A 26,622-nucleotide genomic window follows, 5' to 3' on the forward strand; every position below is an offset into this window, starting at 1 on the left:
TCTGTATTTGTAATGCTGCAAACCTAACAGAACATTATAGAACATCACACATCTTACAGAACATTACATAGAAAGATGCAACAGGATGCTGAACTGGGTGATAATATCACATATAGTGCTTAAGATACACTTCTTAAATGTGGACAGTAATGTACCACAGAGGGCTAAAAGCCTGACCTCTCCACATATGATCCGAGTTCAAGTAGCTTTTGAGGTTTTTATAGGCATGGCCGTGAGAGGATGGGAGTGAGCTTCCACTTCTGGTTTTCCCATCCTTGGACGAGGAAGGTAGCAAGAGCGACACTTAGCAGGAGTTACCTAGTAGAGTTAGATCCTGCTAAGACCACCTTGTCATGGTGCATTTACAATGGTAGCTGAGGGGCATTCAGCATGTGGAGGAATGCTTCACCTTAGGACACAGCAATGGCAGAGCTCAGAAGAGCTGCCAGGGGAAGAGGGATGGTCCTAAGGGTAGAGGATAGTCTGCTCCCAGGACCAGCCAGCTGGTCTGCTCCCTACCAACCAACTGTTACTGAGGAATGGAAGTCTGAATGAAATTCTTGGTCTGGGACAAATGGTCCATAGAGCTCTCAGCCTAGCCTGGGAATGTCTGACTTCTGCCCACCTGGAATAAATGGGTCAACTGAAGTTATCAGGTGATATCCTGGGGAGAAGAAAAAAAAAGACAAACTTACTAACAAGCAGATGGAAAGACATTGCAATATTATTCATTTATTTATTTTGAACTTGTTTATATATATATATATATATATATATATATATATATATGTGTGTGTATATATATATATATATATATATATATATATATATATATATATATATATATATATATATATATATATATATATATATATATATATATATATATATATATACACACATATACTTCCAAATCTCACCCTTCATTGTTGGCCACATAACACATGGGAGTCCCACATGACAAAGTTTCCCTTTAAAGGGATGGTCCCTGAGTGGTGATAATTGGTTATACAGGAGGAGGAAAGGAATAAGTGACTTGGGACTGGTCAAAGCCAGATAGCCAATACTAGGGAGGATCAAAAATACAATTAAAAAATATTTCTTTACAGTGTTTATGTGAGACAAGGCAGGCTTACATTTGTGAGAAAATATCTACTTTTCGAAGCTATCAAGTATTTTCTTTTGTATAATCCTACTTCTGTTGCTGTGTTTGCTATTTTTAAGGCAGTTTAGTAATGCTAACCTATTGTAAAATTGTCTCTCCTTATAGGACAATAGTGCTAAAGTACTATGGAATTTTGGAAATAACATATAATTTTATTTTCTAAAGTTAAGAGTTCTGATTTGTTTCACTTATCCCTGGGATTCAGAAAAAAACTCCTTCTCACAGTATGTGATTTTGCATATTGAACATCTATGTGCATGATATAGGCAATTCAGTATGCCAATAGTGGTATAATAACATGGTAATGAACATCATTATTGAAAAGAGTGCCTCTGTGAATGCATTTGAGAGTAAAGAATATGGCAGTGATTCAAAATTGTATATATAACATGACTAAAGGCACTACTTCCACAGTTAATGACCTTAGTAAAATTTTGGAGTTATAGGAGGTGAATGTATGGGATAGCAACAGCTTTAACAAACCTACGCATGCAAAGACATTTCTCACTGCTGGTAGTCACAATGTTGTGTGTTGTTACCCTTGATGGTATTGTGTCATCCATCCATACCGATCATTTCACGTAATCAACAAACTGAAATTGTGGACCTCTACCTTGTGGATAAAGTCACCACACAAGAGCAGGTTAAGATGTGTTGTCATCATTTGCAGGCTCATGGGAGGCATGGAGTACCTATCCATGTGAACACCAAGATATATGTGGATTCACAAACACTACAAGGACATTTCAGTGACTAGTGGGACAAGGTTGGTGTATCCTAGCTATCTGCCTCAAGGATACTGCTGTAGTTCCTGGATGCCATGTTATAGCATGTGGTAGAGCATATGTAGTTTGTATGAAGCACACAGGAGTTCTCCACCACCACATGTACTTTTTATGACATAAGCTCTTTCACTGAGGTACTAGAAGCCATAGACTGCACCCACATTGTAATAAAAGCCCCTGATGGAGAACAGGGAAGAAAGTATATTAACCACAAGGGTTTCAACTCCATTAGCTGCCAGGTGATCTATAATGTACAGATTATAATACAGAACGTGAAATACTACCAAACAATTGAAACAATGAGGCAAAAATATAGACTGCATCTGCTGACCATCCTTGCAATCAACACAGATCCCACAAATGGCAAACATGCAACTTCTATCAGCTGTTTGTGTGCAGTGATTTTATACAGGGGCATCTTTCTTTCTAGCATTTCAAATATGCCCTGGAGTCATGGTTAATGACACCTATCAGAAATCCCCAGACCATCACAGAGAATGGCTAAAATTATGTAGTGTCTTACACCTGAATCATTGTCATCAAGCTTGTGTTTGCCTGCTGTAGGACCACTTCCACTACCTGGATGTATCTGGGGTTGTCCTGGCACATGTTCTCCGATATTTTCAGTCTGTGCTATGCTATATAATGTAATTTTATGCAAACAGTTGCAGCAGGGCAGACACATTCAGAAGGAAGAAGTTCCACACTAGGCAGTGGAGGAGGAGCCTGATTAGGACCCTGTGGATGAACAAGGTGCATGGGTAGGACTATACTAGACAAAGTTGAGTGCAGCATGCCGTGGCACTAGTTAAGAGGCAGTAGCTAGTTAATAATGATTGGCCAAAATAAAGTAGTATGCAGAAAAGTAATTGTGATGTATGGAAACTTTCACCTAGGCTGTGCTCTTCCATGCATAGACTAGCCACACTGCGCATTAGAAATAGGCTACCTGAATAACAGAGGACAGAGGGCAGGGCACAGTTATCACCATTTACAAAGGTGGAGAGGGCTACAGTGTCAAATGTCATCCATGGGCAGGTGTGTGTGTGTGTGAGTGTGTGTGTGTGTGCATGTGTGTGTGTTTACATTGGTATGATTAAAGCTAACTTGGTGCTGTGGGTGTCATATACTAGGTTACTCTGGGCAGGGAGGGTAGACTGTCATCATTGTTGTGTGTACATATGGAGCTGGGTCTTGTCGATATATGACTCTGTGTACTTGGACACAACCTCAGCAGGTATTGCAACACTGTGGTGAGATCTTACTGGACAGGTCTAGGGTTCCTACAGGAGAGGTGTGCAGATCCTGCATGCCGCTATCTATGGGAACATCCCTCCTGTGAGGGTCATAGACACTATTCAGACCTTGCCTAGAAGAAGAGTTATGGTTCTGAGTGATGGTATGTCCTGTGTATCACTGCTGCATGAGGTCTTCACTGTTGTGGATGTCCATGTTTTACTCTACTTCCCTCTAGACTGGATGGGGGATTGGAAGTAGTGGCATTATTTGTGCTTTACCATGGTTTCCTTCTTCCATGGCAGTCCTCACCACAGGAGACATAAATGTGGAACAACCATGGGAAGTGTATCTGCCACACTGGATATTCACACAGGGAGACCTGGGCCATACAACTTGCCTATGCAACATGCCCACAATGTCACACATGTGGTACATGAACTCCTGCAGGTCATCACACACACCTTGTAAAACACCTATGAACACAGCAAGGACTGTTCTGTTGTTAATGTGTTCCTGTATGATGGCTCTACACATTCACTGATCATGAACCTCATGACAGCTAGCTCAGATGTGGGACAGTTCCCATGGCATGTACAGCCACTGGCATGATTCCTCTCTCTTTCCTGTTCTCACTGTGGCTTGCAGTAACTAATGTGGACTGTATTGCAGGGGTGACATACCTTCCTAGGAAAAATTTTATGACTTCATGTTCTTCTGTGTTATCCTGTGTATCTGAGGTGGGTTCCACAGGCACAGAGACCATGTCCACTGAAAGGTTTTGGATTGGAACTCCACATTATCTTTAGCCAACATAGACACCATGCTCCTGACAATGCCCAAATTTTTCTGCCATCGTTGTCAGAATCTGAGTCATCTCCATCATCAGATAGCAGTGGAATGGGAAAGAAGTTATATTAACCAAAAGGGTTTCACTCCATCATCTGCCAGGTGGTATGTAATGTATAGGTTATAATTCAGAATGTCAGCACCACACAATAAGAAATCCAAAACGTGAATAAAACCACCAGCTAGTTTACCAACAGCAACATTTGTTTAATAAAATGTTAATTCAGAATGTGTCTGCAGACCACCCAGGCAGTAGCCATAATTCCCACAAATGGAATACATGCAACTTCTATTAGCCATTTGTGTAGGGTGATTTTTACAGTGGAAGAGACTTATAAAACCTCACATGTGAAAAGACCAAAATCAGATACCCACAATAAATAAGATCCATCACCATTATCTGAAAGCCAATGGATGAATTCCACTATTTACAGTGTCAGAACTTAATAATAGCTAACTTACTTTGTAATGGTGGTCTTCTAGTCTGAAGCCCTGATATCTCTATGAACAAAAGTTACACTGCATTTAATCAACACTGCACAACATTTTTACACAGCATGCAGCTATTTATTGATGTAAAAACATAGGTACCTTAGTCATCTCCAAAAGTGATTCTCAGAGGGTGGTCAAACTCCAATATCCAAGACTCCACTGTGGCCTCCATATGACTCAGAATCCCCATGCAGAGAGGCGAGGAGCTCCTCCATCTCTGGTAAAGGTAGGTTGGTCAGTAGAACCCCTCCCATAGTTCTTAGCTCATGTGCCAGTTGGCCAGCACGAGCTTATGCATGACTAATCATGTCTGTGGCCCAGTGTCTGATTTGCTCACAATTTCTTCCCTGGCCACAGACAACATTGATGTTATTTAATGCACCCCGCTAGGCATGATCATGAAATCAACCACGAAGATAGAGGGCCTGCAGCAAGATCTCATTCTCTGCATGGAAGAATTTGCATTTCCTTTGCTTTCCTTTTCTTAGCTTCCTGCTGTGTAAGAAAAAGGAAAATGTATGTAATGATGAGCACAGCAGCAGCTATCAACACTGACTCTGATGCAATTTATGTGTTCCCTTTGAACTATAAGCAAGAATCAGTATGTGTGTCTGAGGGCTGTAGCAGACACATTCTACATACTCATGGACAGTGTTTGTCTATCTATTGTACAGTGTCTCTCACTCAAAAAAAGAAATTTAACAGATTCCTTGACAACCTTGAAGTTGCCATTCACAGCTAATAGCAAGGTACAATACTCCACAGTCGACTACCATCAACATTAATAGTGCCACTGGGTGACCTTGCCCATGCCATGCCTTTGACAGCATAACTGTTTAGCCATAGATGGCTAATATGACTCTATATAAAGACAGATAGAGCAGTTGCATGCACAAGCATAACAGGTTAAAGGCAGATGTACTTCAGTTACAGTGCAGATACCTCCATTCCTGCTGAAGATTGTGTCATGCAGGTACATAGACAGGATCATTGGATAGGATCATAGGATCACAGGAGTAATGAAGCCATTGCTACCTTGCCAGTACTCACCCTTTGCCCATGAATATCTTTCCAAGGAAAGCAAGGCCAGACATACCAGTTGTGAATTTATGAATACACATCCAACTGTCCAGCTCCTTTTTAAAGGCATACAGTGTGTGCTTAACTTGTAGAGGAAATCTGTTCCAGAGAAGGGGTAGGCATTGCATGCCAAACCTTTCCCTCCTCCATGTCTTATTCATTTATTGGAACAGATTTAGATCTCTGGTCCGAGTGTTTGAAGGACTGTTTGATTTATGGAGATATAAGAGTTATTGGATTACTGGACCCCTTATAGCCCTATAAACAAGTCACAGATCACCTCTAAGGAGTCTGTATAAAATTAAGTATAGAGATAAATCCTCCAGTCTTTCTTGACAGTTCAGATCTTTTAAGTCGATGATCCTTTTAGTTAGAAACTTCCTGGGTCTTTCCAATTGATTGATATGTTTAGTGACATACATCCCAAAGTGGGGTTTACACTCAGTGATGGGTCTAATCAGTGTGGAGTACAAGAAGGTAAGGACTTCTTTTGATTTTCAAGAAATACTTTTTGTTATGAACTGTGCAGTGTAACAGGATTTTCTAAATGTTACAATGTGATAGTCAAACATGATGGAGATGTCCACCCAAGTACCTAGCTCACTCATTATCGATGTTATAAACTAGAGCCAGGGAATGTTTACAAAATTCTACAGACTTGCACTTTCTGGCATTGTGTTTGAGCCCATTTTTACTACAACAGCTAGTGACAAGTGTAAGCTCTTGTCAGAGTGCCTGTATGGGGGATTTGATGACGATTTCCAGCTTACAATCATCTGTGAACTTTATTAACCAGAGATCCTCACGTAATAAGTGGAAATCAAAGAAACAGATACTGAATATCAATGGTACCAGTACAGACCCCTGAGGAACTACACACTGGTCATTTTCATTATCTCAAAGGATGCACCCCTATTCTTACTGAGTGAGTCCTGTTACTAAGCCATTTGGTTATCCACCTTGCCACATATGGGTCAATTTGAAGTTCCTTCAGCTTGTTTGTTATGTTTGTATGCGGTGTGGAATTGAATGTCTTGGTACAGTCAAGGTACTCTGTATGGACAGCTTGGTCACAGTCTATGGACTGAGTTACCAGCTCAAAGAAGTACACAAGATTCATTAGACAGAATCTGCCCATGACAAAACCAAACTGCTGAGGTCAAGTCTCACAAGATGTTTTATATCATAGTTAATTAAGTCACTTGTGATACATTCCATGGTTTCGCAATTTGCATATAGGACTCTTTAAGCTGATAGATCTGTAATTGCTGGGATCAGTAGTGGAGCCACCTTTATATCTTTGTGGAGTGGCATAACAACAGATGTGCACCTCTTAGGTTCATAGGTTTATAGGTTCATACTAGGCTATCTGCCCTAGGGCATTTATAAGCCTACCCAGAGTATGTTTGGCTTTCGCCACCCATTTTAAATTAATTTTGCTATGTCCTTTTTCGAGGTTAGTATACTGTGCCTCTGTCTAACAGTGACACAGAAGTGATACCCAGGGTAAACCTACGACCTCCCATCCACTCATCAAGATTCCTCTTGAAGAGAGTCAATGAGGGACTCTGCCTAACCTGGACTGGGATTTTATTCCAGAGTGAAGGGAGCCTCTGAGTTATGAATCTGTCCCTCCAGCATGCCCTATTTATTTCAGTGCTGAGGTTCAAGTCTCTCGAGCATGTAGCTCGATGGGATTTGGATTTTATGAGGTGCAGCATGTCCTTTAATTCCAGGTTGGACATGGCTTTATACGTCAGGCACAGGTCGCCTCTGAGCAGGCGGTATGCCACTGAGTAGAACTGGAGTTTCTTTAACCGGGCAGCATATGGCATTCAGGCTTGTTGGCTGTTGGTGAAGCACCCTCCAAGAGGAAAAAACGCTGAGAGAAGAAGGGAGCCACTTTTGAGATTTTAAGTATTTTTTCTCTGTTTATTTGCTAAGTTTTTCTGCATAGCTGCCTAGCTTGAGCATTTTCTGGCTTGTTAAACTTGATTTCTGTATTAGTAGCTGTATTTAGAGCACAACCAAAAGCTGTTTGCTGAATTTCCTGTTTGCACTTAATTTTAAATCGTTTTTTTCTTAAAACTTGCATATTTTCTGTCCTTGACCTAGCACTCTTGTGTGGGGTCATTTACTGCACTGTTATAACTTGATATTACTTGTGAACCTCTGCTATCTCTGTAAAAAACAAAACAAAAAAAAAATCTTGCTTTTTCCCACTTTTCTGAGAGTTAAAAAGTTCAGTTACAGGCTTGCTGTTCCTGAACTGTTTGAAAGTTTCTGTGAGGCCATTTTGCTTGGGCTGAAGGAGGGTCTCTGTGTTTATCAGTGGGAGTGACTAACATTGAGCAGCTTCCCTGCCCCGGAGAGGTGGTTACTGACTTGAAACTGTAGTTTTATTGGCCACTAGGGTCATTTCCATAACTCCTTCATCTTCCTCTCTTAAAACCTAGTTGCCTCGTGGTTTGAGCGTCTTTTCAGGCTTGTTGGCTGTTGGTGAAGCACCCTCCAAGAGGAAAAACGCTGAGAGAAGAAGGAGCCACTTTTGAGATTTTAAGTATTTTTTCTCTGTTTATTTGCTAAGTTTTTCTGCATAGCTGCCTAGCTTGAGCATTTTCTGGCTTGTTAAACTTGATTTCTGTATTAGTAGCTGTATTTAGAGCACAACCAAAAGCTGTTTGCTGAATTTCCTGTTTGCACTTAATTTTAAATCGTTTTTTCTTAAAACTTGCATATTTTCTGTCCTTGACCTAGCACTCTTGTGTGGGGTCATTTACTGCACTGTTATAACTTGATATTACTTGTGAACCTCTGCTATCTCTGTAAAAAAACAAAAAAAAAATCTTGCTTTTTCCCACTTTTCTGAGAGTTAAAAAAGTTCAGTTACAGGCTTGCTGTTCCTGAACTGTTTGAAAGTTTCTGTGAGGCCATTTTTGCTTGGGCTGAAGGAGGGTCTCTGTGTTTATCAGTGGGAGTGACTAACATTGAGCAGCTTCCCTGCCCCCCGGAGAGGTGGTTACTGACTTGAAACTGTAGTTTTATTGGCCACTAGGGGTCATTTCCATAACTCCTTCATCTTCCTCTCTTAAAACCTAGTTGCCTCGTGGTTTGAGCGTCTTTTCAGGCTTGTTGGCTGTTGGTGAAGCACCCTCCAAGAGGAAAAAACGCTGAGAGAAGAAGGGAGCCACTTTTGAGATTTTAAGTATTTTTTCTCTGTTTATTTGCTAAGTTTTTCTGCATAGCTGCCTAGCTTGAGCATTTTCTGGCTTGTTAAACTTGAGTTCTGTATTAGTAGCTGTATTTAGAGCACAACCAAAAGCTGTTTGCTGAATTTCCTGTTTGCACTTAATTTTAAATCGTTTTTTTCTTAAAACTTGCATATTTTCTGTCCTTGACCTAGCACTCTTGTGTGGGGTCATTTACTGCACTGTTATAACTTGATATTACTTGTGAACCTCTGCTATCACTGTAAAAAACAAAAACAAAAAAAATCTTGCTTTTTTCCCACTTTTCTGAGAGTTAAAAAAGTTCAGTTACAGGCTTGCTGTTCCTGAACTGTTTGAAAGTTTCTGTGAGGCCATTTTTGCTTGGGCTGAAGGAGGGTCTCTGTGTTTATCAGTGGGAGTGACTAACATTGAGCAGCTTCCCTGACCGGAGAGGTGGTTACTGACTTGAAACTGTAGTTTTATTGGCCACTAGGGGTCATTTCCATAACTCCTTCATCTTCCTCTCTTAAAACCTAGTTGCCTCGTGGTTTGAGCGTCTTTTCAGGCTTGTTGGCTGTTGGTGAAGCACCCTCCAAGAGGAAAAAACGCTGAGAGAAGAAGGGAGCCACTTTTGAGATTTTAAGTATTTTTTCTCTGTTTATTTGCTAAGTTTTTCTGCATAGCTGCCTAGCTTGAGCATTTTCTGGCTTGTTAAACTTGATTTCTGTATTAGTAGCTGTATTTAGAGCACAACCAAAAGCTGTTTGCTGAATTTCCTGTTTGCACTTAATTTTAAATCGTTTTTCTTAAAACTTGCATATTTTCTGTCCTTGACCTAGCACTCTTGTGTGGGGTCATTTACTGCACTGTTATAACTTGATATTACTTGTGAACCTCTGCTATCTCTGTAAAAACAAAAAAAAAAAAATCTTGCTTTTTTCCCACTTTTCTGAGAGTTAAAAAGTTCAGTTACAGGCTTGCTGTTCCTGAACTGTTTGAAAGTTTCTGTGAGGCCATTTTGCTTGGGCTGAAGGAGGGTCTCTGTGTTTATCAGTGGGAGTGACTAACATTGAGCAGCTTCCTGCCCCGGAGAGGTGGTTACTGACTTGAAACTGTAGTTTTATTGGCCACTAGGGGTCATTTCCATAACTCCTTCATTTGTCCTCGGAGGAGTGGTTTAGGGCAGTGACTTGTGGTTTGTTGGCCAATTTGGGTCATTTCCTGTCTTATCCAGCCCCTGCTATAAAGCACGCTTTAGCCGATTTAGCCCGATTTAGCCCGATTTAGCGGAGTTGCTACTGTTGCACACTAGGGCAGCGCCGGTTAAGCAGGTTTAAACTATTCGGCTACCTAAAGTCCACTCTTCAAATTTTCCCTTAAAACTACCTTCCTCGAACTATACTACTGATCTAATCAGCGTATCCTATAATTAAAAGATCATCTCTACTTGACTCCAAGTAGACTATTCTCTATCTGTTAAACGTAGCACTTGCTCCTACAGTACTTATTACCTTGATACGGCACTCTTGTCATAGATAGTACCCCAAAAGGCAACCCCGATTTGTCGATCACCCACGTCCCCCGGAATCTTTTTTAAAGTTTTTTTTGTCTATTCATTCTAGCATGTCGAGGGATCAGTTGCTAGTGTCCTCTCCTGCTCAGCTGGTGAACCTGGGAATATTGAGGCAATGTTACAATTGCCTCATGTACACAGACAACCCTCTCCTCCTCCCACAAAACACAAATACATGCGAGAGATGCAACTACACGGCCAAACTGGAGGCTGAGCTCTCTCAACATAGGACTGGCAAGACCAGTCAGGAGGAGAAGGTTACCACACACACTATAGACCCAGTCTCACATATTACCATTACAACCTCAAATCATACACATAAACACACAAAGACATACTCGGAGGCTCTGATCAAAAATCTACCAAAACAGCAGAGGCCACCAAAGCAGACACCCAAACAACCACCACCTCAGAACACAACACCTGCAACACATAGACCTCACAGTCAGAGTGTCAAACAGTCACAGCCCTTAAGGCCAAACACAATGCCAGACACACTAGTCATTGGTGACTCCATAGTCAGACACACTGACGTCCCGCTCACCAGACTGAGTAAGGAGAAGGTCACAGTAAGCTGCCTGTCGGGCGCTAGAATCCGCCACATAACGCAAGCACTCAGGTCTCTCAACAGCAGGTACAAATATGATTCAGTCATTGTCCACGCTGGTGTAAACGACCTGAGACGTACCTCCTTGGACTACATGAAAAGAGACATTGAGGAGCTCTCTGATTATGTAGCCCAGACAGGTATGACCCTGACCTTGAGCAGTATCCTACCTTCACCAAGAATGATGCCACAATACAGAGATAAGATGATCAGCTTTAACAATTGGCTTAAACACTGGTGTCATTCAAAGGGGATCCAGTGTCTGTCTGCCTGGGATGACATGCTGGACAAGCCACGCTGCTTCAAGGGACGGCTTGCACCTGTCACCCTGGGATTCCGGATATTGGCAAAGGCTCTTGCCACCCCATAGTGCCTTTTTAGGCAAGGCTCAAATTCTAAACCTACCACCCTAGAACACAAAAAGGAAAAAACTAAGGGTAATGCTGCTCAATGCCAGAAGTCTAAATCTCAAAATGCACGCACTCGAGGCCCTTCTCAGTATGGAGAACATCGATGTCTGTGCTGTGACAGAAACCTGGTTCAAGGCTCCTGAGAGCACCCCGGCGCTATCAGGTTTTACCTCATATCATGCGTTCCGCCCCAAAATCTGGACAATACCAAGAAAGGAGGGGTATCCATATTCATCAAGGACACCCACACCTCAAGACTGGTGGCAACGCACGATGCATCGGAGACCATCCAGGTGCAATTAACCATAGGCAAGACTGCTCTGCAAATTGTAGCATGTTACAGGCCACCCTCACAAACTCAGGAACCTCACATGGCCTTCCTGAAAACACTAGAGGGATAAATGTATCACCAAACACCATCATACTAGGTGACTTCAATTACCCTAATATAGACTGGGAACACTACTCAAGCCCAAACACCTAGCCCAAAAGTTCCTGGAATTCATAAACTCAAATGCCATGGAACAACTAGTCACCATCCCCACAAGAGGAGATAACATACTTGATCTCATCATCACGAACATGGGAGCACAATGTTCAACACCGGAGGTGTACCCCTCACTGGTGAGATCAGACCACAAACTAATCTCGCTGGAGGTCCTCATCCCACCCCACCTGAAATAAAAAGACCACAGTAAAGAACTTCTCAAAGCCGACTTCACACTTCTAAAGACTAGTGTGGTCTCCTTTAAGGCCCCGAGCCGGCGGAAAACAGTACTCAAGCCGCTGAATCACTTACAAATGCCTTCTACCAGCACCTGCAGGACTGCATGGATAAGGCAATCCCAAGCAAAACAAAGACTCTTTGTACCAAAGGCAAGCATCCAGTCTGGTGGACCCCAGCCATAAACAAACTCTACAACAAAAGGAGGAAGCTACTACAAGATAGAGCAAAATCCTTAAAAGGTAAGACACCCTTGATCACTATAAGTAAAAACTAAGAGCTCTCATAAAATCATCCAAAGCAAATTTCGAGAGAAAAATAGCTAAAGACTCAAAAGACAATCATAAGGCCTTCTTTAGCTATGTTAGAAACCTGGGAGGAAACTCCCAGATATGCTCAGAGCTAGTTCAAAATGATGTGAAGATTACTGATCCTACAGACATTGCCAACATACTGGCTGACAGGTTCAGTGCAAACTTCTCCCCTCCCCAAAGGAGAGATATCTATACCAAACGATTGCAGCCCCCAAACATCTCCAGCGCCCAAGTGAGAACTGCTCTCTCCAAAGCAAAAACACAGCATCCATGGGACCTGATGGTGTCCCCGGCTGTGTGCTCCATGAACTCAATGAGGAATTAAACCCACAGCTAGGACAGCTGTTTAATCAAAGTCTTACCTCTGGATACGTACCCAGGAGTGGCGCACTGCAACTGTGGTACCACTTCACAAAGGCGGTGCCTCCACCGACCCTGGAAATTACCGGCCCATTAGCTTGACAAGCCTTATCTGCAAAGCCATGGAGAGGATCATAATGGACCTCATAAATAAAGACATAGGAATTTGCAGACTTTGGATCCAACCCAGTTTGGCTTTGTCAAAGGCAGATCATGCCTTTTAAACTTGGTTGACTTTTTGAAACAGTCACCAAAGCCATTGATGAGGAAAGGCAGTCCATACAGCCTACCTCGATCTGGCTAAGGCCTTCGATACAATACCCCATTCGGGTATCATTGAAAAACTCATCAGCTTAAATGTCAACCCATACATCACAAGATGGGTTGCAAACTGGCTGAGTGACAGAACCCACAGGGTCAGAGCTGCTGGCGCCATGTCAGACTCAAAGCCTGTCACAAGTGGTGTCCCACAGGGCTCAGTCCTGGGCCCACTCTTGTTTGGCATCTACTTTTCCAGTACAAGCAAACACAGGAGGGTTATGGCTGACAAAGTTTGCAGATGACTGCAAACTGGGCCATAGTAGAAAACACATCTGACACAGATATCCTTCAGAAGGGTCTCACAGAAACGGATAACTGGTGCCAGAGCCACGGCCTAAAGTTAAATGCCAAAAATGCATAGTCATACCCTTCGGGAAAAACAAGGTTACCCCTAGCTACCAAATAGGTGGCAATCCACTGAGCACAGAAGAAGTTATCAGGGACCTGGGGACCCAGGTTGATAGTAGTCTGTCATTCGACACCCATGTAGCTAAAGTAGTTAGGAAGACCTTCTACATTGCCCACCTTATCATGAAGGGATTCTCATCTAGATCAAGGGAGGTCATAGTCTCCCTTTACTCATCACTCATCAGACCAATGATTGAGTACAATGCCCCATTCGGAATGTATCTGACCCGACACTTGCAGCAGCTGGAGAGGCCACAAAGTTCCTCACCAAAAGGATAAAGGGTCTCAAAAATCTGTCCTATGCTGCCCGACTGAAAGAACTCCAGCTCTATTCAGTCGCTACCGCTTGCTCAGAGGTGACCTTTGCCTAACATACAAGGCCATGTCAAACCCAGATTTGATGAATATGCTTCACCTCAAAAATCTAGATCCATCAGAGCCACAAGGGCGGGAGACTTAAACCTTGACACGGCTATTAATAGGACGTGCTGGAGGGATAGATTCATCACCCAAAGACTCCCTATGCTGTGGAACAAAATCCCGGTACATGTGAGGCAGAGCACCTCGCTGGCCTTGTTCAAGAGAAATCTTGACCAATGGATGGGAGATCGCAGATATACCCCAGGGATTACCTCAGTGTCACTGCTCGACAGAGGCACAGAAAAATAATGGGTATAGTTCCCCATACTAAAGGGGTGGCCTAAGCCACAAAACGATGGGCTAGGCTTGTAAATGCCCTCGGGCAGATAGCCTAGTATGAACCTATGAACCTATGAACCTATGTTTGAGCCCTTTGATCCTCTTGGTGAGGTACTTTTGAGGTCTTTCCAGTTGCTGCAGGTGTTTGGTAAGATACATGCCAAAAGGGGTATTGTACTCGATTATGGGCCTGATGAGGGATGAGTAAAGAGGCACGATGACCTCCACTAATCTAGATGTGAATCCCTTCATGATTAGGTGGGCTATATAAAATGTTTTTCTAACCACTTTGGCCACGTAGTTGTCAAATGAGAGATTACTATCAACTTGGGTCCCCAGGTCCCTAATTACTTCTTCTGTACTTAATGGATTACCACCTATGTGGTAATTTGTGGGCACTTTGTTTTTGCCAAAGGGGATGACTATACACTTTTTGGCATTTAGCTTGAGGCCATGGCTCTGGCACCAGTTGTCTGTTTCTATGAGGCCCTTTTGGAGGATGCTTGTGTCGGCTGGAGAGTCGATTATGGCACCCAGTTTGCAGTCATCTGCGAACTTGGTCAGCCACAGTCCTTCTGTGTTGGCCTGCACCTCCAAGAAATATATACCGAACAAGAGAGGTCCCAGGACTGAGCCTTGTGGGATGCCACTTGTAACTGGTTTGGAGTCTGACATGGCTCCAGCAATTCTAACCATGTGGGTTCTGTCCTTGAGCCAGTTTGCAACCCATCTAGTGACATAGGGGTTTATATTTAAGCTGGTGAGCTTATCTATAATGCCCGAGTGGGGTATTGTATTGAAGGCTTTGCAGGTCCAGGTAGGCTGTGTGGACCACCTTCCCTTCGTCAATGGCCTTGGTGACTGTTTCAAAGAAGTTGACCAGGTTTAAGAGGCAGGATCTGCCCTTAACAAAGCTGAACTGGGTAGGATCCAGTGTCTGTAGGCCCCCAATATCTTTATTTATGAGGTCCATGATGATCCTTTCCATAGCTTTGCAGACCAATCTAGTCAGGCTTATGGGGCAATAGTTTCCAGGGTCCGTTGAGGCACCACCTTTGTGGAGAGGGACCACTGTTGCTGTATGCCACTCTTTGGGTACATATCCTGTAGTAAGGCTGAGATTGAACAGTAGTTTTATGTTTGGGTTTAGCTCTTCTTGGAGTTCATGTAGGACGCAGCCCGGGACACCGTCTGGTCCCACTGATGCTGTGTTTTTTGCTTTGGAGAGGGCGGCTCTTACCTGAGCATCTGAGATGTCAGGGGGGCAGCACTCTGCTGGGACAGATATTTTCCCTTTTGGTGGGGAGGGGGGGAGAAGTTTGCACTGAACCTGTCAGCTAGGATGTTGGCAATGTCTGTGGGTTCAGTGTATTTTTTGTCATTTTGGACTAATTCTGAGCATATCTTGGAATTCCCACCCAGATTTCTAACATAACTAAAGAAAGCCTTGTGATTATCCTTAGTTGTGCAATTTTTCTCTCGAAGCTGGCCTTAGACGATTTTATGAGTGCCCTTAGTTTTTTGCTAATACTGATCAGAGATACCTTCCCTTTTTGGGATTTTGCTCTATCATGTAGTAGCTTCCTCCTTCTATTGTATAGTTTGTTTATGGATGGGGTCCACCAGACAGGACGTCTGCCTTTGGAGGATTGGGTCTTGGTTTTATTTGGGATTGCATGATCCATGCATTCCTGAAGGTGTTCATAGAATGCATTTATAAAGGATTCTGTGGTCTGGGCCGAATTTTCCACAGGCCCGGGGGCTTTAAAGGATTCCACCTCGGTTTTGAGGAGTGTGAAATTTGCTTTAGAGAAGTTTTTCACTGTGGTTTTCTGGGCAGGGGGTGGGGTCAGGATGTGAATATCCAGTGAGATCAGTTTATGGTCTGATCTTACCAGTGAGGGATACACTTCTGGTCTGGAGCATAGAGTCCCCATGTTGGTGATGATCAGGTCCAGTATGTTTTCCCCTCTTGTGGGAGTGGTAACAAGTTGTTCCATAGCATTTGAGTTTATGAATTCTAGGAACCTTTGGGCTAGGGTGTTGGAGCTAGAGTAATGCTCCCAGTCCATGTTTGGGTAGTTGAAGTCGCCCAATATAATGGTGTTTGGAGAGACCTTTATATTTTCCAGTGTTCTCAGGAAGGCCGAGTGGGGTTCCTGGGTTTGGGAGGGTGGTCTGTAGCAGGCTATAAACTGGAAGGCAGTTTTACCCACTGTTAGTTGCACATGGATAGTCTCTGATGCTTCATGCTTTGCCACCAACATGGAGGTGTGGGTATCTTTGATGAATATCGATACTCCCCCTCTTTTTGTGGTTCGGTCCAAGTTTTGGGGCCAAAAAGCATGGTATGAGGTATAACCTGGTAGTGCTGGGGTGCTCTCGGGAGCCCTGAACCAGGTTTCTGTTACTGCACAGATATCAATGTTGTCCATGCTAAGGAGAGTTTCAAGTGCGTGCATCTTGAGGTTTAGACTTCTGGCGTTGAGTAGCATTACTCTTAGTTTCTTATCCCTTGTGATACCTATGGAGGTGGGTTTGTCTTTTGAGCCTTGCCTAAAAAAGGCACTATGGGGGTAGCAAGAGCCTTTGCCAATATCCGAAAGCCCAGGGGTGACAGGTGCAAGCCATCCCTAGTGAAGCATCGTGGCTTGTCGAGCATATCATCCCAGGCTGACAGGCATCGGATCCCGTTTGAATGACACCAGTACTTAAGCCAATTGTTGAAATTGATCATCTTGTCTTCATATTGTGGCATCATTCTTGGTGAGGGTAAGATGCTACTCAAGGTCAGGGTCATACCGGCCTGGGCTACATGCTCAGAGAGCTCCTCTATGTCTCTTTTCATGTAGTCCAGGGAGGTACGTCTCAGGTCATTCACACCAGCATGGACAATGACTGAGTCATATTTGTACTTGCCTTGGAGTGACCTGAGTGCTTGTGTTATGTGGTGGATCCTAGCGCCCGACAGGCTGCTCACCGTGACCTTCTCCTTGTTCAGCCTGGTGAGCGGGACGTCAGTGTGCCTGATGATAGTCACCTATTACAAGTGTATCAGGTGTGTTGTTTAGCCTTAAGGGCTGTGACTGTTTGGCACACTGGCTTTGTGAGATATGTGTTGCACGTTTTTTTGTTTTGGGGTAGCAGTTGCTTGGGTGACTGCTTTGGAGGTCTCTGCTGCTTAGGCAGATCTTTATTTAGAGCCTCCGAGTATGTTTTTGTGTGATTATGTGTTTGGTTTGCTATCGTGGTAGGTCTATGTGAGACTGGAATTGTAGTGAGTGTGGTTTCCTTCTCCTCCTGACTGGTTATGCCAGTACTGAGTTGAGAGAGCTTAGCCTCCAGTTTGGCTATATGGTTGCATCTCTCACATGTGTTGGAATTTGTTGGGAAGAGGAGAGGGCTGTCTGTGTACATGAGGCAGTTGTAACATTGCCTCAAGATTCCCAGATTCACCAGCTGGACCAGAGAGGAGATTGACAACTGACCTTTGGACATGCTAGAATAATATTGGGAATTCCTTTATAATTGAAAACAAGGGCCAATGGGGAGTGAGGGTGTAGTGCTTTTAATTTTTAGTGCTGACTTATATAATTGCTTTAGTGAGCAAGTGCCAGGTAACTTAAGTGCAATGTGTTCCAGGTAACTTAAATGCAAAAACGACAAACAGTAACTTTCTTTCAAGTGAAACAAGGAAATAAGTACAGTAAGCAATGCAGATATCACTAGGGATCCACAGAAGCGCTGAGAAGCCGCGTTTTAGGTGGAATTAGCATTCTAGGGAAATAACAAGCAAACAAACAACAAGCATGTGTAGGCAAAGCCAGTTACAAGACTCAGGTTGAAGAGGTTGAGGAGTGGGTCTGCTAATGCTTGTATAGTGTTCTTAATTGGGCAACTGGGTATGTTGTCAGACCTCATGGAAGAGGTATTCATAGTTTTGGAGACTACCTTCAATGTGTGTTTTTTTTTTTTTTTTTTGGAAGGTTGGTGGCATGATTCCATCAAGGATAAGTGGACTTGGAATAAATGTCTCTGGGGTGAAATTGGCATTAAATTTATTTGCCAGTATAGCAGTATCCACAGAAATGGAGTAGGAAGTACTATATGAATAAACTTGGAGAAACTTTGGGTTGTTATTTCTTATTTTTCTGACATTAAAGAAGGATTTGTAGTTGTCTTTTGCTTTTGTAGCTATTCTGAGTTCATGGGTTGCCTTCATTTTTTCTTGTTTTAGTTTCTTATCTAGCTGTTTGATATTATTTTTAATTTGGGGAGTTTTTTGTTCTGTTATATAAGATTAGGAGTTTCTTCCTTTTATTATATAGTTTCTTAATGCTTAAAGTCCACCATATGATTTACTTTTAAGCCTGCCCCATTCACCTGGATCTAGTTGGAACTGCCAATGTAATACATTTGCCCAGTTGCAACTAATAGCACCAAACTGAACCCAAGACAAAGTAACCAAATGGCTGAAGACACCGCAGCAGTTGAATCCAATTTTATTCCAAAAGACAATAAAAACTTCAAGTTAAGCGCTTTCTTCCCACTTAATAGGAGACTTCATCAGAACAAATTAAACTTCCCTATCCAAAGCAAATGAAACAACAATGAATAAAACCATAAACAACAGTAAAAGGTGTTGGTAACTAAGCGCTTTCACCCATAATAACAGTCGGGCATCATCAGAGTAGCAAAACCTGTCTAAAATCTCAGCTTTTAAACTAGCTCAAAATCACCCACCTCCAAATTAGAACCAATAGCAACTCAAACATAATCGTTGACTAACTAGATAGTTGTATTTGTAAATTCAATGTTGTATGACAGATAAAAAATAATAATAAATCAACAATACATTAACTTACTTATTAAATCTTGTACATTTGCACACAGTAAATTTGTACATTTGTAACATTAACAGGATTTATATAAGTAAGTTAATGTATTGTTGATTTATTATTTATTATATTTTTTGAGCTAGTTTAAAAGCTGAGATTTTAGACAGGTTTTGCTACGCTGATGATGCCCGACTGTTATTACGGGTGAAAGTGCTTAGTTACCAACACTTTTTACTGCTGTTTATGGTTTTATTCACTGTTGTCTTGTTTGCTCGGTCAATTAAAGGGCTTAAAAATTCTCGGAGCTGGCTTGGTTTTTCATTTACAAGTCAAGACGATATTTTAGTTTATTGGTAAACTTCCCTATCCAGCCTTTTTATATATACATTACTCCACACATTAAATACCTTGCATTAACACAATCCATTATTTAAAGCAATAGCCTTCATAAGTAATACATAAAAAACGAAATTACATATAACAATCACATATGCAAATTCACGAATTAAAACAGTGATAGTTTTACATAAATAAATATCCTACCCCAGAAAATTCCTCAATTTTAAAACACTCGAAATACTAACATTTTCATTGATACCTGGGTATTATGTTGCATCCAACTGCATCTGCCATTTAAGTTCAGAAATGTCCAGGTGTATGTCCAACATTTTCCCTTGTACATCATTAATCAATTGTTGTACAATAAGGAATTTAAAATTCTGACTAGCAAACTTTTGTTTATGTCTACTAAGCGCATTAGTCAATTTACATTTCCTAATGTCCATGAGATGTTCATACCTTCTTGTCGTTTTTTCACAACTTCTTCTCTGACATTGCTCAAAAATGTTTCAAGGTAACCCCTCTTGGCAAACATTCCCATTATAAATTTCACCTCCTCCAAAAAATCACATTCTCTAGTAACCATCCTGGCTGCCTGTACCAATTGCCATTTCACAATGGACTTTTTCTAATGGTACGGGTGCCAACTTCCAAATTCCAAATAGGAATTTGAAAACGTGGATTTCCTGTAAATCATTGAAGTCATATAATTTGCTTCAGAACTTATTGTCAAGTCCACATCCAAACATAAAATATTTGTTTTACTGTAAGTATGAGTGAACTTTAAAAATTCTACTGTCATATTTATGCAAGCCAAGAATTTATTCAATTGGGTCTCTGCCCCTTTCCTCACTAACAAAAACATCATGACATAATGGGTAGAAATGGGGGCGCATGCCACCCCTATCGCCACACCCATATTCTGCCTGTAGTATTGTCCTTCAAAATACACAAAATTATTTCTTAAAACCACCTCCATCAGGGTAATTAATTTATTCACTTGTTCTTGATTATACATTCTAGTTTTGAAAAGCTGGACTTCCAACCAACTTAATCCTTGCTCATGGGGTGTCATAGAAAATAGATTACATACATCAATGGTAACTATTATTACATCCTCCCCTATTTCAATTTTATTTAAATGTTCTAAAAATTGCCACAAATCCTTGCATATATAGGGGAACAACTTTAACCCTTTTTGAAATTGGACATCTAAATATCAACTATAGGTCTAAATTTTAAATCTTTTAAACCCTTATGAATCTTAGGTATTCCAAAAATATTAGATATCATAAGATATTGATTTCTCATATACTGATGTTCATCTTCATCTATTTGCCCCTGAAGCAACATGTCTTCAAGTAATAAGTCCAGCCTTTTATTAGTAATATGGATCTCATTAATGGAACTTTCTACATATGTACTGTCCATTAACAATATGTTCATACCATTGGAGTAATCACCCCTATCCATAATTACTATACCATTACCCTTATCGGGTTTCATTATTCGAATGTCGCTATCATTTGCTAAATTAAATAAAAGGGCTTGTTCATCTTTACTCAAGTTCGTATTATATTGACAATCTGCCCTCTTATGATTTCTTCTTATATCCCTTTCACACATTTTTTCATACATCCCTATCAAATTATTAACAGGTGAATTAAATACACTTGGCTTTTTTAACTTAATTTCATTACAAACACCGTTATCACAGTTTGTATTATCAAACCAAACTTTCAGATTTAATTTCCGAATATACATTTTCAAATCTATTAATGTATCAGCTAAATTAGCCCTCCTACCTGGGACAAATGTAAGCCCTTTTGCCAAGAAATTTGCATGTACAGAATCTATGCATTTACTAGAATAATTGTACACTTTGAAGTCTGCTGCTGTATTAAATATCACCTGTGGTTCACCAAACTTTTTAGGGGACATCACTTTATCAAAACTACACAAAATTGTGTCCAAATCTCTTCATTGATCTATCAGACTACTAAGTTCAACACTTTCATCATGTTCAATACAATGTAACATTTCATTAAACGGTTCATAATTCATAATATAACTTTCATTGTACATATTACAATTGTCATCAATTATTTCGCCCATAGCACCATTTAACGACTCATTCATATTTAACTGTTCAATAAAATTGTATAACATCTCATTTTTACTGGTGACCACATCTTGTATATCATTATCAAACAGTTCAGCATTGTCACCAGTAATTCATTGTCTGTGTTTACTACAGGACTTACTTCATTAAAAATGTCCATTGCCATGTCCATTAACACTTCCGCTGTTGATTGTGGTATTTTGAGTTTTTCGGCTAGGCCCCCTGTGTGACATAATCTCTCTGGTGGTTTCCCATCTGCTGTACCTGCTGTTCCTTCCCTTGTAATCTCGTGACCGACAAACGCTATTGTCTAAAGGGCGTGCTTGTGCTGAAGTACGTTGGCCTTGATAATTCCTCTGATTCTACGTCATTTCCTCTCCACCTGCTGATTGTTCATTGGTCTCATCACCATGGTTACCTTGGTAACCTGGGAAAAGCGGATAAACCTTCCCTTTTGAGTATTCCACCAAATCCCTCTTGATTTTATTAATTTTACGATAAAATAGACTAGTGCAAACATTGTCCACACTGGTGAAAAGATTGTCATAATTAGTCCGATAATTATCAAACAATAAATCACTTTGGATGAAGTTGTTCTTTTCATCAAGTTCTTTAACTAAAATGTCCATAGCCTGTTTATTGTATTTGACCATAAGCTTCATCAATTCCAGACCCATATGGTCAAACAAAACATGCAAGTCATTAACAAATTCCAGATTATTTTCTGCACCATTGGGATGTTTTCATAGTCGCAGACCATGAGGTACTTGTTTTAATTCAATGTTCCTTTCTAAATATGAATTTTCCTATTGCAGCTTCTTAAAGGTCAAAAGATCTTTCTCAAACACTTTAAGTCTATCCACTAAAGTTTGGGACTGCTGCATACCTTGAATACTTTGACCCCTATCGATACCGAAGTCAAAGTTGTTATTCTACCAGGCTTTCACTCCATCAGTTGGATTAATATTTTCCACTTGTAGCCTGATGGAATTATTTCTTAGATGTACACCATCAGTAATTAGAGCAGACTGCTCCAATTGTATACCTTGTGTGGGCTGTGTTGGCTGGGATAAGGGGTAGCCCAAGCTACCAAATATGTTACCAGTACCTTGCTGTTTGTCCATAATAGATTTAATTTGCAATGTATGTTCAGCTAACTGCTGGTTTATCTGCTCCAACAAACCCACTATTTCACTGCTGGAGCTGGAATTGGAATTCTCCATGCTGCTGCCCTGACCAAACAAGTAGACAAAATAGCACCAAACTGAACCCAAGACAAAGTAACCAAATGGCTGAAGACATCGCAGCAGTTGAATCCAATTTTATTCCAAAAGACAATAAAAACTTCAAGTTAAGCGCTTTCTTCCCATTTAATAGGGGACTTCATCAGAACAAATTAAACTTCCCTATTTAGCCTTTATATATACATTACTCCACCCATTAAATACCTTACATTAACACAAGCCATTATTTAAAGCCATAGTTACCAAATATGTCATGTCTTATTGGGAGCAAGAGTTTGTACTGACAAGTGAATATTGGCAGTATATTATGTATTACACTAGATTTTTCGATGATGTTTTTTTAGTGTGGAAAGAGGCAGAGACCCAATTGAATAAATTCTTGGCTTACATAAATATGACAATAGAATTTTTAAAGTTCACTCGTGCTTAAAGTAAAACAAATATTTCATATTTGGATGTGGACTTGAGAATAAGTTCTGAAGCAAATTATATGACTTCAATGATTTACAGGAAATCCACGTTTTCAAATTCCTATTTGGAATTTGTAAGTTGGCACCCGTACCATCAGAAAAAGTCCATTGTGAAAGGACAATTGGTATGGGCAGCCCGGATGGTTACTAGAGAATGTGATTTTTTGGAGGAGGTGAACTTTATAATGAGAATGTTTGCCAAGAGGGGTTACCCTGAAACACTTTTGAACAATGTCAGAGAAGAAGTTGTGAAAAAACGACAAGAAGGTATGTAGTATTCATTATTGGGAGGTAATGGATCAATGACAATGTGTCAAAGGGATAAAGTAACAAGAGAAGGGGTAGGGTTAAGTTTTATTATGACATACAATTTGGATTCTGACCATGTGATTGAGGCCATTAGGAATAATTGGGAAATTTTACAGTTTGATCAAATTGTGGCCCAAAAAGTTGGTAAAATACCACAAATAGTGTATAGAAATGATAGATCTTTTAAAAATATTTAGAAAGCTCCCATAGAAGTAGTCACATTAATAGGAAGTTAGGTAATTTTAAGTGTGGTATGTGTTCTTATTGCCCCTATATTTTAGAAGCAGGAGATTTTTATATTTTGAATGGAAGAAAAATATATTTTAAAGGTCATTTTAACTGTAATAGCGCAAATGTAGTGTGTATAGTACATTCTATATAGGAAAAACTAGTAGACATCTAAAGGACAGGATTTATGAACATCTCATGGACATTAGGAAATGTAAATTGACTAATGCGCTTAGTAGACATAAACAAGTTTGATAGTCAGAATTTTAAATTCCTTATTGTACAACAATTGATTAAAGATGTACAAGGGAAAATGTTGGACATACACCTGGACATTTGTGAACTTAAATGGAATTTGCAGTTGGATGCAACATAATACCCAGGTATCAATGAAAATGTTAGTATTTCGAGTGTTTTAAAATTGAGGAATTTTCTGGGTTAGGATATTTATTTATGTAAAACTATCAGTGTTTTAATTCATGAATTTGTATATGTGATTGTTATATGTAATTTCCTTTTCATTTACATTTTTATGTATTACTTATGAAGGCTATTGAGTTAAATAATGGATTGTGTTAATGCAAGGTATTTAATGGGTGGAGTAATGTATATATAAAAAGGCTGGATAGGGAAGTTTAATTTGTTCTGATGAAGTCCCCTATTAAGTGGGAAGAAAGCACTTAACTTGAAGTTTTTATTGTTTTTTGGAATAAAATTGGATTCAGCTGCTACGGTGTCTTCAGCCATTTGGTTAGTAATGCCATTATACTGAAACTGAGAGACTTCATCATAGAATTCAGGAGATTTGTATGTTTAAAGTCAGTGAATTTTGTGATATTTGTGCCTGATGGTTTGGAAATGTTGATGGAAAAGATTTCTAGTTTGTGGTCTGATGTGACCAGTGAGGGGAGTACCTTGGAGATGTTAGATACAGATGCTAAGTTTATTATGATCAGATCAAGTATATTCTGTTCTCTAGATGGTTTGCCAATAGTCTGGTCCATGAAGTTCTTGCTTATAAAATATATGAATTTTTGTGCATATCTTACATAGGGGGTATTGGTCCACCAGTTGGTTATAATCATTGCCATCCATTTTTATGGTAAAAAAACAGATTTAAACATTGCAGTGGACCTTTAGAGTGGCTTGCTAATTTTCTTGTATTGTGTCAAGGCACTGCATGTGCATTCTGTCTGGTCATCTGATTTCCTTGTCACACTCATAGCCCTAATTGCAGGATTTCTTCTTTCACTGCAAGTCACATGCCTTGCATGACTGTGTTTTTAAATCAGAAGTGAACTGGTTTGTAAATTTCCACATAGTTAACTGATAATTAACTTAGGGACACATCATGCTATAACCTTACCTGTGGAAGGCACACTGTGATTGTGCTAAGCATGTATCTGAACCCTGTGGATTTTTTTTTTGCATGTTGTAAAATTGATTGTATTAGTCTGCTGTATTTTTATCTGCTGCAGTTTTTGCCTTTTTTTAGTATTGGCTTCAGACAGTTATTCTGGATCAGCCCAATCACTCTGTTAATAAAATAGTAAATAAGGAGTGAAAAAATTAAATAAATGATAACCGATAGGAGTGAATAGGAGCACAGTATGCATGATTTGTATAATTGCAAACTCTGGGTTTTTTCTGAACCAGCACAGACATACCAACAGGTCAGGTAAAATATGGACACAGGCGTCACCCTGGATGCATCCATTCTGTTTATTATTGTGACAGCAACTGCAAGGACCATGTGACACTCCCAAAGTTAGGCTTAAGGGTACTTGCCCTTGAACTTGTACTCTCAATTTGTAAACTATATCCCTTCCCTCAAGTTATAAAAAAAAAATGTACAAAACACAGATAGTATTGGGTATACTATACTTATACTACCTAAACTGCAGCTGTTGTGTGAAATATAATTCACGAGTGAATCATTCAAAAGGTTATATGACATTCTATAGAATATGAAGAATGATTACATACAAAATTAGGTGCAGCAGTTGTAATCATCAGTTTTTGCTACTGTAACAAAAATAGTGTAGCTAGGATGGGGTGAAGTGGGTGGGTACGCCTGGGGCAAGCTGTTAGGAAGCATGATTGGCACCTCAAGAGTTACCGAGTGGACACAAGTGCAGTATTAGCATTTATCTAAGGAGTTGTGGTTGATATCACAGCTGACTAAATTAATGTGTTTAGATGTTAGCAACTGCAGAAATGAGCTAGCAGCAAATCCTTGCTACAACTCTGCAGTTCTGAGGACATTTTTAATGTCTTGAACTTCGGTTGGTGGGATGTATGTTTGGAAACTTCCTAGGATGCTAACTGAGACAGCTGTGGCTCTGATAAGAAGTATCATAGTCTTACCACCATCTAGATGTCTTAACAGGCCTTCAAAATCTCAAAGCCTTAATTGGTAGAAAAATTCATAACTAATAACAAAGACATAGATAATTAATACATGTCAGGTAATGCAGTGTCACAATCTGGAACCTCAGCAGCATCAGGAGAGTCACAATCTGTAACAGTCATGTTTGCACTACATTTCTGTAAATCAGAAACAGCCTCTCTGATTGGCTCAGTGTCATTTCCAGCAGCAGACTTTCCATGCTAGACAGTCTCATTTTAAGTTCACATCTATGAGGTAAAAGCAGTCCAGTTTTGTAAAGGTACGTTTTATTATAGCCCCTTAGCAACGATCTCTCTTTGGTCTCAACAATATAGGCTCTTGGGGTACCATCTTCTTCTCAGTCTAAGGACTTGCCATTTGGCACTTGCCACATGAAATGCAGACAATAAATGGGCAGATTTGTCATGCTAACCTTTTTGCTTTGTTGATC

The sequence above is a fragment of the Protopterus annectens genome, chromosome 6.part0, assembly GCF_019279795.1.
Source record: "Protopterus annectens isolate FY-2018-M chromosome 6.part0, PAN1.0, whole genome shotgun sequence".
NCBI lineage: Eukaryota > Metazoa > Chordata > Ceratodontiformes > Protopteridae > Protopterus > Protopterus annectens.